Source organism: Lissotriton vulgaris, chromosome 2_2 (assembly GCF_964263255.1).
Source record: "Lissotriton vulgaris chromosome 2_2, aLisVul1.2, whole genome shotgun sequence".
In the NCBI taxonomy this organism is placed as follows: Eukaryota; Metazoa; Chordata; class Amphibia; order Caudata; family Salamandridae; genus Lissotriton; species Lissotriton vulgaris.
The window spans coordinates 87367046-87383354 of record NC_141688.1 but is presented as its reverse complement, the minus strand read 5'-3'; the positions used below and the strand labels follow the sequence as shown (position 1 = coordinate 87383354).

The 16309-nt window shown below is 49.6% G+C and overlaps 1 protein-coding gene across 2 annotated transcripts in view; it reads left to right on the top strand.

The window, feature by feature from the left end:
- Nucleotides 1–16309, top strand: part of CSK (C-terminal Src kinase) — a 624490-nt gene that overhangs the window by 111929 nt on the left and 496252 nt on the right. For both annotated transcript variants that reach the window (XM_086959340.1, XM_086959339.1), the window contains exon 3: nt 1532–1588. The gene's annotated coding sequence lies outside the window, so the exon portion shown is untranslated. The remainder of the gene's footprint in view (nt 1–1531; nt 1589–16309) is intronic.

Here is a 16309-nt window from a genome sequence, read left to right as displayed (position 1 = left end):
CCGTTGCTCCGCTTTCCCTTCTTCTCTTTCCCCGTTAATCGCTTTCTTTTTCTCTCTCCCCAGCTCGGCGGCTCCTTGCGTTCCTCCCTCGTCGTGTCCCTCCCTCCCTTCTCTTTTAGCGCTCTCCTTAACTCTCGCCCTTAGGACAGTCCTGCCTTCCAAGATGGAGGACCCCTTCTTGGAGTGGTAAATAAAAAAAAGAAATAAAATGTGTGTGAAAAGCCTTTTTTTAGGAAACTAGCAGCCTTGCTGCAAATTGCATCTGCTGGACCCAGCAATGGAGGAGTCAGTTTTGGGGGGGAGTTGGTTGGCGGACAGTAGTAGCCTGCAGGGTTGAGGGAGCAAAGAGAGCTTTGCAGTAGGGCTGGGTGTTGAAATATCCTAATAAAAAAGCAAGACTGGGGGAGCTGAGGGAAACAACTAACGACGGCAGGGATAAGTAACATGGAGAATGACTATGGGTGATTTGAGAGGGCTGCAGCACACGAAGGAAAGAGTAAGAAATCCCTTGAAGTGTTATAAGCAAAAGGATACAAATATTTCAATGAATGTGCTAAAGGCTAGAGGGTCGACCTCAAAGCTGGAGTAACATGTTTGAGTCTCGGCAGGGGTACTCAACATCCTGGGATTCTGGACAGATCACTTCATCTCCCCTTGCCTAACAAAATGAATGTGTCCTCTCTACTACTCTCTAATGCTCACCTATTGCCATTGTAAATGACAATACCATTTATTTATGTTTAAAAAAAAATGAAAAAAATGTCATGAGTAATGCCAATAGCTCTACCTTTAAAAATGCCGAGACCATTGCATTGTAAATGCTTGTTATTTGTCCTTCCTTCGCATTTCATGTGAAGATGGTTTCGAAGGCGTAATGCTAAAAGGAAATAGTTGATACGTTGTTTTCTTATGTTTGGTGGATAATGTGGATGTTCCTTGTGTGTGCACATTTTTCTGTCCATTGACTGAGTTTTTCAGAGTGAATATGTACACTGCGAGTTGAATTGCTCAATCAGCGCATGTTTTAAATACAATGTTGCTTTTCCAGTTTTCCCTCGTATCCAAGCAGGTCTCTTCTGCAGTCTTGACATTCTGTATGTTCGTACAGCTTTGAAGCTGCCAGCATTGCCCTTCTGCTGTTGTCCGCTCTTGTCTGTGGCTGAACCCTTTCTTCCGGTCTGTCCGTGCATAGGTATGGAGTGACTCCTCTCCCCAGAGGCCCTTATTGGCTGGTTCTGGTGAACGCCGGAGCGGGCATTAGCGGCCAGCACGTGCACTGCCTCCCAGCTGGAGCTGTAAAGGCTTGTCCCGCTTCCTCTTTTTTGTCCTGCCTTGCTTCCTCTTTCCGAGGTAAAAAGTGACGGTGTTTAATTCAACCTTTTGCAAGCGGCGCTATTTATAGCCTTCGTGATTAGTGCTTTGATAGTGCTCAGGTTCGAACCGCAGCAATAGTATTCCACCCAGGGACTAGTTAGGATTATAACCTACTGACAGTCATCATGCTAATGTCCCCCCTTTTTTTTCCTTATAGGGAATTGGTTCCTGGTACACCGTGTGGCCGATAAGAGCGGTGAAATCGAACCGTGAGGTAAGTAGCTTGTGTGGATGTGTTCAGAACACCCTGGGGAGGCGGTGCATTGGAAGCACCAGGGTAGAGTGTGGCTTGAGCTGCGAGGGCAGGGGATGTTGTCTGGGGCGTACATTCATTGTTTTAGCCGAAATAAGGTAAATGGATCGAAGGCAGGAAATACGAGACTGACATGGCCAGTACATAGAAGGATGGTGCTAAACAAAACGGCAAAGGAACAGAACAATCAAACAAAACAAACCCTGCTTATAAGTAGCTTCTTAATGGTTCTTCTGGAAGAGCTCTGAGAAGGCATGCATAATAAATGTAGCAGAAGAAAATGCAGGTTTCAGGGTCTTTTTAGGGCTTTGGAATCTTGAAATTGATCCAACCCAGTGTGCAGCCAGTTCGGAAGAAAGTGGAGATGTAGTCGTTGTGTTCGTCTCTGCCTCTTTTCCAGGGTCTGCGATCACACAGCCAGCAGTGCTCTTTGCTCGTTATTTACAGTTTGCAGAGAACAAGTGATCTTGCAAGCATCTTAAGGAGTTTGTAGCCGCGGTGGGGGATGGGAAAGACTTCTTGAACTCGTGAATAATGAGGAACGGTGCATTAGTTTGGCACTGATCTGTAAAGACATGCTTAGGCCGCAGTGTAAGAGGACCTCATCCCCTGCACTCCCCTCCCTCCCTCCCACCCACCCCCCGCTGCCGCCTGCAGACAAACTGTGTATGATGATTAGGCAAAGCTGTTGAAAGGGCCCATAATAACAAGTTGGATATGGGTATCATTTGCGTACCAGTGGTCAAAAAGACACAGGTCTTTTAGTTGGAGGCTATGGACAATTTACAAAGGATGGTTCAATAAAAAGCAAATCATTGGCTAGTGCAGCAGGTTACCATATACTGAAGACCAGGAGCAGTCTCTCAACACCTCGTTCATGGTCTGGTACGAAGGAGCATAACTATCTAATGCAGGGACTGCCACTGGTTGTTCTCCTGACAGAATGCTGTTGAAAGACACACCTGCTAGTAATCAGTGGTTTTCAAAGTTAAAGTTATTATTTGAACAAGCTTTTGGTGTCTTAGTTAAGCTGGAACAAGGGGATTATTATTTTCCTTGAGGCTTGCCGTACTGATTGATTCCCTGAATGACTGCATAGAACCAGCGCTGATTCTTGAGCTCTCATGGCGGATACATTTTCTTGTGTGAGTAAAACCCATTTTATGCCATTTTCACAAGAAGCAGCCCGTTGCTGCAGGAAGAGATTATGTAAAACTGAAGTAACATATAAACATTCAAGTATGAACTACACCTTCTACAGGCACTGCCAGGCACCCCTCCTTTAGGCAGAGTTTGATGGGATGGTCTGGAATAGCCAGAGGTCCAGGGCACGTTGAATCACACATATGGCAAGCACATGTAGCTAACTACGTTCCACCGTGCAGGTCCCTACTGATTGATAATTCCAGTCTGTTGGTAAGCTTCTACTTTGGTGGAGACGTGGTCTACTAACTAATTTCGAGACTGTGAGCTTCGTCAATCCTGAGGGCAAATCCCGGCTGTACCACTTGTGATCTTTGGCAAACACTTTAATTCTCCGTGTCTCATTTATCTCAGAACGGTATGAAATGTAACTTTCTTTCAATAAGAAAGAGATAGTGCTTTTTAGGCAATGGAGCAAGTTATATGGAAATAAAAGGTCATGTGTTTGGGAGAGTAGGACATGCCGCAATTTGCACCGTCTAAAAGACCGTGTTTTAAAACTGTTAAACATTTTACCTCTTCTCTTTCTGGTGAATGTCACTGTTAAAACAGAACCAGGAAGTAAATGCATTACATGTTTGTGTGTATGACAGGCTGTACTGTAACCTCCGATGACTTTTACTTCTACCTCTTCGCTCCAGGGCCCTTGCTGGATAAATTTGGTAGTGTTTAGAAATTTGCTAAGTACCAGTATCATTTGAGAGAAGCTTAACTACAACGTATTTCATGATAATTGTTAAACGTACAAGTTTATTGGTTAGTCTGACATGAAATCAATGACTTTTAGCAGGTACCAAAGAGAGACAAATCTTTTCTGGAAGCGCTGATTGGCTGAATTGCAACTTCGGGTGAATGCAGGTTTGGCAGCAACTGAAGCCCTGCACCGATTCCAAAAGCATAGGGATTGTTGTTACCTCGAAGGCTGCTTCAGCTGTATAGTTTGCTAAGGCAGTGGTGTGGAGGTTTATAAAATAATCTACTTGTTCATGGGATGAGAGGCGCCTATTCATGGCAGTCAAGGTTTATGACAGGCTTCTAGGATGTGGATTAGCAAGGCTCTGATTAGTCAACTGCCTTTTTACACCAGATACTAAATGTTTAATCACAACAAAACATGTGTATCTTGGCGCTGAATAACAGATGTTTGTTACCCTCCTCAATGGTACTCATTCTATCCACATCAGATGCCGGGATTTGAACCTGTGGCCTTGAGGTCGAATATGTACAAAACAAGGGGGACTGGGGGAGAAGGAGGAACTTGAGACAAGGTCGCCCTCCTGGGACATGTCATGAGAGTGGGAGCCCAATATACTGGGTTCCAAGACCTAGCTCGTGTTGTGGTTACTGACCTTAATTTGCCACTGAAAAACCAAAAAGAATGAGGTCGAACACAGGCCCCTGCAGTGGACGCATTAGTCCACTGAGCCACCAGACCTGGCAAATCACTGAATGTGTATGCATAGGCCAGCTTTCTGATGATGGTAGGCGTTTGAGAATGCTGCTCTCTCATTATTGAGATTTCTGAATATGGCAGATTTCTGATATTTCAGGGTTCTAAATGTGCTGTGTTTAGTGTGCATTTCTCAAGCATATTTACTGTAGCGCGTTGACTTTTTAAAATGTCACTAAGTAAACCGGAGTATTTATGCAATGCAGTGCCTAAATTGTCAACTGAGGATCACGGAGACCGGTCACTGTCGGACCATCTCTGCTTGACCACATTAAGTAACCTAATAAAAATACCTTGATCTTACTCTACCTCCATTTTCTCTTTTACATTAAGTATGGGCCTTTTTTGGTCATTATGTCAAGGATTTATCGTTTTCATTTTACTACAGTAAGACTGCATTTTTAAGGTTATGTCAGAATCCAGACAATATGATTTTTACTTGTCGCACATGAATTTTTCTACGATATTGGTTTCCTTAAATTGCACATATTTTTGGATACATTTTATTGTGAAAGCACAAAACCAACAATTTTACTTATATTGTGTTAAATCAGTGACTCAAAAGGGAAATTTGTTCTTCATGATTGAGTTTTATATTTACAGTGAGGGTTTCTTGGAACATCTATTAATTGTCTCACCTTGATAAGTAATGGCTGAACAAACTATGTGTTAATTTCTGCACAGGTAACCAAAATAGCTTTGTGGGGCCGGTAGATGAAAGAGGAAGGATTTCCTATAAGGGCGTTACCTGACACTTCTCTCACTCACTTTTGTTCTCATTCACTCTGAAGCATATAGATTCATTCAAGGAGAGGGCTAATTACCAGAAGTCTTAGTGCACAGATAGCTTCAATCTGAAAGACACGTTAGTGATAGATTCCTTACCTTAGAATATCCCCAGGCGTCAGACTGGATCAGGAAAGGTTTTCGTCAGCAGCAAACCTGCGTGTCGGAAGATGGCGTCGTGCGGCTTCGCGTCCGTCGCTGGCGCCGTAGGCGCAGAGATGACGTCTCAGAGACTACTTAGGCGCCACCCATGTGTGCTGATGTCAGTTCTTTCTTTTTCCGCGCCTGCAAGCGCAGATCCGGTTAGAGCACGTACCCTAGTCACATTTTGACTAACTTTTGAGACTTTTCGTCTTCAATTTTTTGAGTCTTTGATTCCTAGTGCCACGTAGGTATGCCTTGGTTTAAATCCTGCGGGCCTGTCGCAGTATGATGTCGGTGGCCGACCCCCATGGCGTCTGTCTCTCCTGTCTGGAGCGCGACCATGACTCCAGGTCATGTTCCGACTGTCTGGCCATGACTCTGAAGGCCTTACGGGAGTGGTCCCGTACACTACTGGAGGCCAGGCTGTTTTCTCCGTGCCGTTCGAGGTCCAGGGGTCGATCGAGGGACCGACCTCGGAGCCATCATCATCACTCCTCTGGGTCGAAGTCTTCACACTCTGAATCGGGTAAGAGACCTCATAATAAGAACTCGAAGAAGTGTTTACGCTCTCACACGTCCTCCCGTCCGTCTCCGGACGAGCGGTCCGGGGGTACCACCCCACAGCTCCTTTGGAGCCTGAGAGTCCCACGGCCTACCCACCTTATCTGGGTCCATCGGCGACTCCTGCCCAGGTGCAAGATTTTCTTGCTGCCATGGACCGCATTTTCAGGCCTCTGGCTCCCGCCGGGGCACCTTCGGGCCCTGCGGTCCCAGCAGAGGGCCCTTCTTGCCGCTGGCTCCGCTGCCGGCTGCTCCGGACCCGGCACCGCAAGGTTCTCTGCCAGCAGCTCGGGCCCGGCGCCGCAAGGTCCTCTGCTGGTGGCTCCGGCGCCGCCCGGGTCTCCGTTCCCGGCACCACAGTGGGTTCCGTTCGTTCCACCACCGCCCTTGACTGGGTTCCCGTACAATTTTGCTTCTGGTTGAGACCCTAATTGGGACACAGATCCGAACCGGCGCTGTTTGACCATTTATATTCCCTTGCCCCTCCCCCACCACTGCAGCCTGTTTCACGGGCAGCGGAGGAAGGGGACAACTGGGAGGGGTCTGAAGACCTTCTCGCACAGCAGTGCGAGCTGGAACAGGAATGGACAGAAGAGTTGGAGGATGCAGGTGGCCTTGACCTATATTCTGACCCTAGTTTTCTTTCTCCTCCTGCTGTGGCTATGGAGGTGGGCGCCACATACACTGTGGTGCTCGGTAGAGCAGCTGAGGCCCTTGACCTGCCTACGGTGACCCTCAACACTAATCTTCTCACTGAAGTACTTCAGCCGGCAACCAGATCTATGGAGCTACTTCTAACATTCAATGAGGCATTAACTGACGTACTGCTCCAATCCCTCGAAGCTGATTTTTAAAGTTCTTAAAGATCTTACTACCAAGAGAGCCCCAGTAGCTGAAATCTGCTCGGTGGCTCATTGTGAAGACTTGGCAACCTTCTTTCTTGAAAAGATACAGACATCTACCAATCCTTCCCCAGCTCCACCGGATTGAGTGAGACCATGAGGCCTAGCTGTACTACCGATGTAGTTCTTTCGACCCTCCCTGACATGACCAAGGAGGTATTCGACAGCTTGGCAACTAAGGTAAAATCTGGTTCCCCTGCTGACCCACTTAGACCGACACAGCTGAGAGAATCCTCTACCCGATGCTTGCCCCATGTGCGCCATCTCATTAACCTATCTTTTTCATCTGGCATAGTCCCAATCAAATGGAAACAGGCCTATGTCACTCCCATCTTGGAGAAATCCACATTGGATCCTCTCAAATTAGAGAATTATCGACCTATTTCTCTTCTTCCATGGGCCGCGAAGGTCGCTGAGGCCCATGTAAATAACATCTTATCTGAACATCTGCAGAGGGTCAATATTTTGGACTCTTCCCAAAATGGTTTTCGTGCTGGCCACAGCACCGAGACAGCCCTACTCTAGATGACGGAGTATTTGCGGACTGTGGTGGATTCTGGTCAAACCGCGGCACTGGTGTTACTTGACCTCAGTGCCGCATTTGACACAGTCTCCCACACAATACTACTACAACAGTTGGGAGATGCAGGTGTCTCTGGCATAGCACTTGAGTGGTTCCGGTCTTTTCTGGCAGACCGCTCGTTTAGGGTTGCCACTTTGCCCTATGAGTCTCAACCTAATCCTCTGGAATTGGGAGTGCCCCAGGGATCGGCACTGAGTCCCACATTATTTAATCTGTACGTGCAGCCGCTGGCTGCGGTTGCTAAGCTGTGGGATATGACTGTTGTCTCCTATGCTGACGACACGCAGCTGGCGCTTACTCTGAGTGGGAACTCTGACCTCGATGCCCTTAGGTTTCGAAAGGGTCTCCTGGCAGTGGCTGGCTGGATGACAGATAACTGTCTTCAGCACAATGCCAAGAAAACGGAGGTTCTGATCGTGGGCAAGCAAAGCAATCTCTGGGGTGATAATTGGTGGCCCCCAGAGTTAGGGACTACTCCTACCCCGGTTTTGGAGGTCAAAAACCTAGGTGTTTGGCTAGACCCAGCCCTCACTCTTTATGGCCATACAATAAAAGTAGCAGCGACCTGCTTTGGGATTTTACGTGGCTTGGGGCCCATATTAAAATGTTTTGATGCCCCTACTAGGCAGTTGATTATTCAGGCAAGCATCTTATCCCGTCTTGATTACGCCAGCTCACTCCTGTTAGGGGCTAACCAGGCGGAAATTGTCCGGCTACAGCGTGCACAGAATGCTGCGCAAGGGCCGTGGTAGGTCTACAGAGGTTCTGCTCTGCAAAAGGAACTATTCGTGCACTCCACTGGCTTCCGATGGCGCAAAGGATTGACTTTAAGACCATATGTCTCTCCTTTAAGATTCTCAGGTTATCCTCCCCTCAGATTCTTGAGAACCTTCTTAATCCCTATGTCCCCTCTCGCTCTTTGAGGTCTCTTGGCCAAAATCTGGTTGTCCCCCCCCGATTTAGGCTCTGTAGAGTCGGTGGACGTTCCTTCCGTGTTTTAGCTGCCAAGCTTTGGAATTCACTTCCAGGTCCTATTCGTGCTCTCAATGACCTGCTTGTGTTCAGGAGGGCTATCAAAACCTTTCTGTTTCCTCCTGCACCTTAGTATTCTGTGCCTCTGGTCTCTCTGTTGTTCTTTGTAGTGTTGTGTTTCTTCTGCCTATCCTAAGCGCCGGGACGCCCCTTTGCTGGGGCAGCTGTGCGCTATAGAAGCTTTCTTAACATAACATAACATACTGATGGGCACCTGGTCTGGACCAGCCACGGGGTTCTGTGGATAAAAACATAGCTAGGCGTCATCGCCCAGCCCCAGGTGACCCTGCTTTTTTGACCACCCACCCTACCCCGGAGAGCCTGGTCATCCAAGCCTCCCCTTCCCAAAGCACATTCCCTACCGCTCCGCCGGATAAGGAATGCAAGAAGCTGGAACAGTTTGGCAAAAAACTGTTTTCATCTGCCATCTTGGGGCTGCGGTTGGTGAACACCGCATGCCTCTTGGGCCGCCACTCCCATGCTGTGTGGGACACGGTTGCGCAGATGCTGCCTCAGTGTCCGGAGGACGTTCGGACAGTGCTTTTCCGAGCTGTTGCTGTTGATGCAGCAAAGTTCGCCATCTTGGGTGAACTGGACACAGCGGACTCATTGGGTAGGGCAATTTCCATGACAGTGACCCGCCGTCGCCACCCCTAGTTGCGTTCCACTGGATTTTCATGGGATTTTAAAAGTTCTCTTATGGACATGCCCTTTGATGGTACTCGCCTGTTTGGCGATAAGGCAGATTGTGCGCTGGAGCCTTTTAAGGACTCCCGGGCTACGGCCAAGTCCTTGGGTCTCTCCACCATGCACACAGCCATGCTGCCACACAGTCTGCTTTTCGTTCCTTTTGTGGCTACGGAAGGGGCGCCGGACATGTTCGTGCAGCCAGAAGCCTGCGCAGACCCAACCTCAGTACGGCCACGGACGTGGTGCATGCCGTCGCAGGACAGGGGGCCAACGTGCGGGTCAGTTCACCTCTGCTCCTGCAGGATCTGCATCACAGCCTTCCTAGTCTGAGCTTTGGGAGACACCCTACGCCGGTGGGCGGCAGGATTCGCCATCACCTCCCCCACTGGCGTTCCGTTACCTCGGACAGGTGGGTGCTGCAAATCGTCTGGAGGGAGTACTCCCTTCTCTTCGAGACTGCTCCTCCGGCCATGCCACCTCAGTTCCACCGCATGTCGGAGGACCATTTTGTGCTTCTTCAGCAGGAAGTCACAGCCCTCTTGGCCAAGGGGGCCATCAAGCACGTTCCTGAGCCAGAAGTAGGATGTGGTTGTTATTCCCACTACTTTCTGGTTCCCTAGAAGAAGGGGGGCCTGCGCCCCATCTTGGACCTCCGGAACGTCAACCGCTTCCTCCGGAAGGAGAAGTTCAAGATGTTGACTCTAGCTCAGGTCTTGGCTGCCCTCGATCCTGGAAACTGGATGGTAGCGTTGGACTTGACGCATATTTTCATATCCCCGTCCTGCTGGCCCACCGGGGTTACCTGCAGTTCACGGTAGGCCCAGAGTGTTTTCAGTTTGCCGTGCTCCCCTTCGGCCTTACCAGTGCCCCTCGGGTGTTCACGAAAGTGATGGCGGTGGTCGCAGCTCATCTGCGCAGATCAGGGGTTCCAGTCTTCCACTATCTCGATGACTGGTTTTTGAAGGCGGGCTCGCCCCAGGCAGTCGTCTTCCCAACTCCAGACTATATCTGACCTCCTGCATTTACTGGGTTCTCCATCAAAGTGCCGAAGTCGCACCTGATTCCCTCTCAGAAGCTCCTTCATCGGAGCTGTTCAGGATTCGACACAGTTTTGGGTTTATCCTCCCGAGCAGCGAGTCGGGATATTCGGGCTATGATTCCGATCTTTCAGCCTCTATCCTGGGTTTCAGCCAGGATGACCCTCTGGCTCCTGGGCCTTATGGCCTCCTGCTAGTGCAACATGCCAGATGGCATATGCGGGCTCTGCTGTGGGACCTGAAGTTCCAGTGGGCACAGCATCAGGGCAACCTGTCCGGTCACGTCCAGATCTTGGAGGGCACTGCACTACAATTCTAGTTGTGGCTCACGAATGGCGATTGGGTCAATGGCAGATCCCTCTCCCTTCCCCAACCGGAGCACCCAGTGGTGACGGATGTGCCAATCTTGGGATGGGGCGGCCACTTGGGAGAGGCAGAGATCATAGGCCTCCTGTCTCCGGTTGAGTCCCGGCTCCATATCAACCTTTTGGAGATTCGGGCGATCCGACTTGCACTGAAAGCATTCCTTCCCTCTGTCCAGGGAAGTATAGTGCAGGTGTTCAGACATCACCACTGCCATGCGGTACTGCAACAAACCGGGCGGGGTGGGGTCGAAGACCCTATGACGGGAGGCTCTGCGCCTCTGGACATGGCTGTAACGTCAAGGCATTTCTTTGACAGTTCCACCCTGCAGGTTCTTTGAATGCCAGGGCGGACAAACTCAGCCGCCGGTGCATGATGGATCATGAATGGCGTCTGATCTCGGACGTGGCTCAAGGTCTCTTTCTGCAGTGGGGAGACCCTAGGTTACATATATTTGCCACCAAAGAAAACGCGCAATGTCATCAGTTCTGCGCTTTGAAATTTCCATGGCGGCACTCGCTCAGCGACGCTTTTTGACACGAGTGGGGCTGCGGTCTGTTTTACGCCTTTCTGCCTATACTACTTCTGCCCAGAGTGCTGAAGAAGATTCAGCGCGACCGGGCCCAAGTCATCCTTGTGGCTCCGGATTGGGCACAATGATACTGGTATCCCAAGCTACTCAGCATGGCAATCAATCCCCCGATCCGACTGCTTCTTCGGGAGGATCTTCTGTCGCTGCAGCAGGAGACGGTCCTCAACCCAGACCTGTCCAGCCTCCACCTCCATGCGTGGAGATTGAGTGGCGACAGTTGACCGCTTTTGACCTTCCTCCCGAAGTCTGTGATGTCATTCTGGCAGCCAGGCGTCCCTCCACTAAAACGGTATATGCCTGCAGGTGGAACAAATTTGTGGTATGGTGCACAGCAAAGGCTGTGGATCCCCTTTCTGCCCCTCTTTCAGAGGTCCTTCTGTTCCTTCTTTCTTTGGCCCAGCAGGGCTCTGCTCTGGGCACTATCTAAGGTTATATTTCGGCCATCTCCGCCTTTCTACGGCTTCCATATCCGCCTTCTCTTCTTAAGTCCCTGGTTGTTAATCGCTTTCTCAAAGGCATTACACACACGTTCCATCCCATGCCTTTCATAATTCCTCAAAGGTCAAGACAAGATTTAAGTCCCAATCTGATTTGCTCTCCCTTTGAGCCCCTTCATAACTGTCCCTTACTTCTTCTCACTCTCAAGAAGGCTTTCCTGGTAGCTATCACCTCTGCCAGAAGAGTGAATGAACACCAGGCTCTTTCTTCTAAACCTCCTTTTCTTTCTGTTCATCCGGACAAGGTGGTTTTAAGGACTCGTCCTATTTCTTGCCAAAGATCCTCACGCCTTTCCACATTGGGCAGATCATCACCTTGCCCACCTTCTTTCCGCATCCTTCAAAAGAGGAAGAGAGGCTCCACCGTCTGGACCCAAAACAGGCGCTCTCGTTCTATCTGAAGCACACACAACAGCTCCGGGTGAATGACAAACTTTTTGTTGGCTACTTGGGCTCCAAAAAAGGTCGGGCCGTGCACAAACGAACCATCTCTTGGTGGGTCGTTCTGTGCATCAAAGCATGTTACTGGTTGGCTAAGAAGTAGCCTCCTGTGGGGCTGTGTGCCCATTCTACCAGGGCAACGGCAGCCACTACTGCCTTGGGACGCTGTGTTCCCTTGCAGGACATTTGTGAGGCAGCTTCATGGTCCTTGCTGCACCTATTTACCAAGCATTATTGCTTTGATTGGCAAGTCCGGAGAGACTGCTTCTTTGGCCGTTCTATTCTCCGTGACTTTCTGCTGTAATCTTGTTCGCAGGCCCTCCATGGGGGTTGGTATTGCCGGGGTATCTATTCTAAGGTGAGGAACCTATCACTAATGTGTCCCTTTCAGATGCACAAGTTACTATTTGTGTAACAATATATCTGTAAGAAACCTTAGTTAGTGATGGATTCCTAACCGCCTAACCCATCCTCCTCGTTCTGCGAACTGATTTCTAGGGTTAAGGTCATCCCTTTCAGGGGCCTAGTTTCATGGCAACAGTAGTCCGTTTCTTGCATGGCTCTGCGTTCCTGGCGCGGAAAGTCGTGTATAAAACTGACGTCCGCGCGCATAAGTAGTCGCCATAACGCCATCTCTACGCCTATGACGCCAGCGACGGATGCGGAGCCACACAATGCCACCTTCTGACGCTCAGGGGTACTGCTGACGAAAAACTTTCTGATCCAGTCTGATGTCTGGGGATATTCTAAGGTAAGGAATCTATCACTAACTAATGTCTCTTACGAATATATCGTTACACAAGTAGTAACTTGTGCGTTTGTAACACAGGACCTGCATTTCCACTTTTTATATATGCATGTACACCATGTAGATGCAACCTGGACTCCACTTTTCCATAGTATGATACTAATTTGTGGTAAGGGAATATAGTGTTCTACATAGCAGTGTCAATATAATTGGCCACTCTAGAATGAGTGAAAGTAAGTGAAACTGGGGTGATGATACGATCTCAAGTGTGACTCTCAGATCTAGGTTGCTAGTTTGACACTATCTTGCTGTCTAACTTCTTATACATAATTGTGATATGCTACACTGAGGATTAATCTACTTAACCCATTACGAATTAATCCTCTGCCAGATTTGTGACCTCTGATTCTCCTGTCTAGTGTCTGTGAGCTGCAAGTCGCAAATACAGTGCCAGGCCAGGTGTGACTCACTTCAGCTGATATTCGTGGCAGATGATTTCCAGACTAGGTGTTGGTTTCACATTTTTTCATTGCCTTGTTGGCACGTTCTGTTATCTGCTGTGGATAGGAGAATAGTTTAACAGTATTTTTCTCAGTTTGGAGATGGGAAATATTTACAAAATAGCTGAAGCATGTGTGTGTGTTTTTCTTTTTGTTTTGCCTAGTGCAATGCTGGAAGACTGAATTATTGCATGCGTTTTTGCTGGTCATACCCACCCCTGACCCTCGTTGTCCGTTGTAGCCTCCTTGTAGCTCTGGTCAGCAAGTCATTGTCCCAATCTTTGGGGCATAATCTGGCTATTCCTGCGTTGTATATAGAGAGAGCGGGGTACTTTACCCAGCCTTTCTGTTCCGTATCAATACTTTGTGTGTAGGTTTTTCTTCACTCTGTAGCCAATATAATTCTTTTTTTTTTTTTTAAACCTTTATTAGTTGCGTTCAGCACAAGAGACATGACAGTGACAGCATCTGCAATTCAGTACAGCAAAAAAAAATTTAAAAAAATCGTGATACGTTCCGTAGAGAGGTAGCAGCCTCACTCGGTCCAGTATAACACAGGCACAGTTATATATTGACATCAAAGTGTTACCAGTACACCAGGATTCTCCCCCCCCAGCACAGTCAAGGATGCAAGGAGGGTGATCCTCACCCCCCCCCTGCCTTCAGACATGGGAACAGGGCAGCAAGGTCAGCGCCTCCACAACCCACCAATCAGCACTCGTCTGTGATCTGTCCAGTCGATCGGCCATGCCAATGTGTGCAGCATTGTTCCACTCGCGCGGCAAGCGTGTGCATCCCTGCCAAGTAGCGCAGCCAGCCCCCAGTGTAGGGACTTTTAAGTCTCACCATAGAGCGACGTCGCGCCCACCGCTCCTCTTCAGGAGTGTAACCCGTGTCTACTAGTGCGTGTGGCCTACAGTGTGTGCGCCCACCACAATAATCCCAATATATGGATGAGTACGAGGGGTCCCTCCCCTAAAAACTACTAGTATTCCCGGCCCCCTGAATATTAGTTTTAAACAGTTGTCGCGACTACCCATTTTGATGCAGGTGGTGCAAATTACCCCTACCCATGTCGGAAGTAGTATGGTGAATGCTGTAAGTAGCAACCTACACGCTCACTGGCTCAGGACCGGTTCGTCATCCCCAGAGGAGTCGCTGTGCGTCGCCTGAGACAGCAAGTACACCTGTAAGGGGGACCAGAAATCGCTAGGCGCGCACCGGGCGGGGAGCAGTTCCGCGTAAACGCCATGCTGGTCCTGGCAGTAAGTGAGGTCGTCAAGCCAGTCCTTAAATTTTGGTGCTCTCCCTCTCCCCCATCTGCAAGCTATTCTTCGCTTAGCGAGGAGCAGCGCAATGTCTACAAATTTGCGGTCCGGCTTGGGCACATGCTTGGTATAACCCAGTAGCATCACTATTGGCTCCATTGGCAATGGGCCAGCAATCATTACCTGGAGTGCGGCGTGTACCTGTTCCCAAAAAGTTTGTATGGCTCCACATTCCCAGGCCAGATGAAAGAAATCTGCGCCAGCCGCCCGGCACCTAGCACACCTATCATCCTCCGAGAGTTGAAACCGAAGTTTCCTGACTGGGGTATAATAGTAGCGTTGCACAAACTTATAGTGAATAATTTTCAACCGACAGCTGGAGGAAATCCTAGCCGTGACTGCGCAGCAATAGCTCCATTGCTCATCCGTAAGCGCAGATGGCAGTTCAGAGTCCCAGTTAGTCCGGGCTTTCGGCAGTAGCATTGGGCGTTGCACACGGATAGCGGCGTACAGTTTAGACACTAAGTGCTTGCCATCGGAGGCGAGCATGACATGCAATGGCAGTACCGTCTCAGGTTCGTCCGGGAAGTTGGGGAGTATGTCACGCATACCTTGGCGGAGCCTGATATAGTAAAACACCTCCATGGGTGTCGGAGGAGCAGTCTGAAACAGCTGTTCCTTGGTGCGGAACGTTCCGTCCTGAAATAGGTCGCCCCATGAGTTAAGGCGTATGCGTTTACACATGGACCGAAATCCGTTTTCCGTCAAAAGAGAAAGTTTCGGGTGATATGCGAGGGGGAGCGCCGGGGAATAGAGCATGGGGGCGTCCAGCTGTTTAGTTATTCGCCGCCAGGCATCAATAGTACAGGTGACAGTGGTAGCAGGCGTCTCAACATCCCCAATCAGTCCCATCAGCATGCCCTTGAGCGGGAGCGGGTGAACGATCCAGTCCTCAGCAGCGACCTGCGGCATGAAGGGAGCGGGGTTAACCCAGTAGTAGGAGTGTTGAGCCTGAGCACTGAGATAATATAATTCCATGCCGGGCACATCGAATCCCCCCCTATCATATGGCTGTGTTAAGACCCTCCAACTAAGGCGTGGCTGCTTTCCACCCCAGAAGAGGCGCAGCAGCTCAGATCGGAGCCGTTTGAAAAAATAGGCCCCCGGATAGTAGGGAATGTTTTGGAATAGATATAAGAACCGCGGGAGGACGACCATCTTGATCAGGGAAGCTCTACCTGCCATCGATATCGGCAAGGCCCGCCAGCGGGACACATTATCAGTCAACTGCGAGATAGCCACCCCGTAATTGGACCGGATAGTGACGTCTCTATCGAGCGACACCTCTATGCCCAGGTACCTCAAGTCTGAGCTGCACCAATCCAGGGGGTAATCCAGCGGGAACCGGGTCACCGACGCCGTGAGAGGGAAGAATTGCGACTTCTTCCAGTTTATATGTACCCCGGATATGCCACCGAACGCCACGAATTCCCTCAGCAGCGAATTAAGGTGATCCTGTGGGTGACGCACGTACAAAGTAACGTCATCTGCGTAGAGGGAGATACTGATCTGCCGCTGAAGACAGTTAAAGGCACTGGCCTTGTGCAATTGTCGGATTCGGCAAGCCAATGGCTCTATCGCTAAGGCGAATAGCAGGGGTGATAAGGGGCAGCCCTGCCTAGTCCCTCTCGTGATCGGCATCTGTTTCGAAAGAACCCCATTGACGACAACCCTGGCGACCGGTGAGGTGTATAGCAGTTGCACCCAGGCTATGAAGATCCGGGGGAACCCCATTCTGCTCAGAATAGCCAACAGGTAACCCCACTCCACCGAATCGAACGCCTTGGTGGCGTCCAGAAACACGGCAGCGACCGGCAAGTCGGGC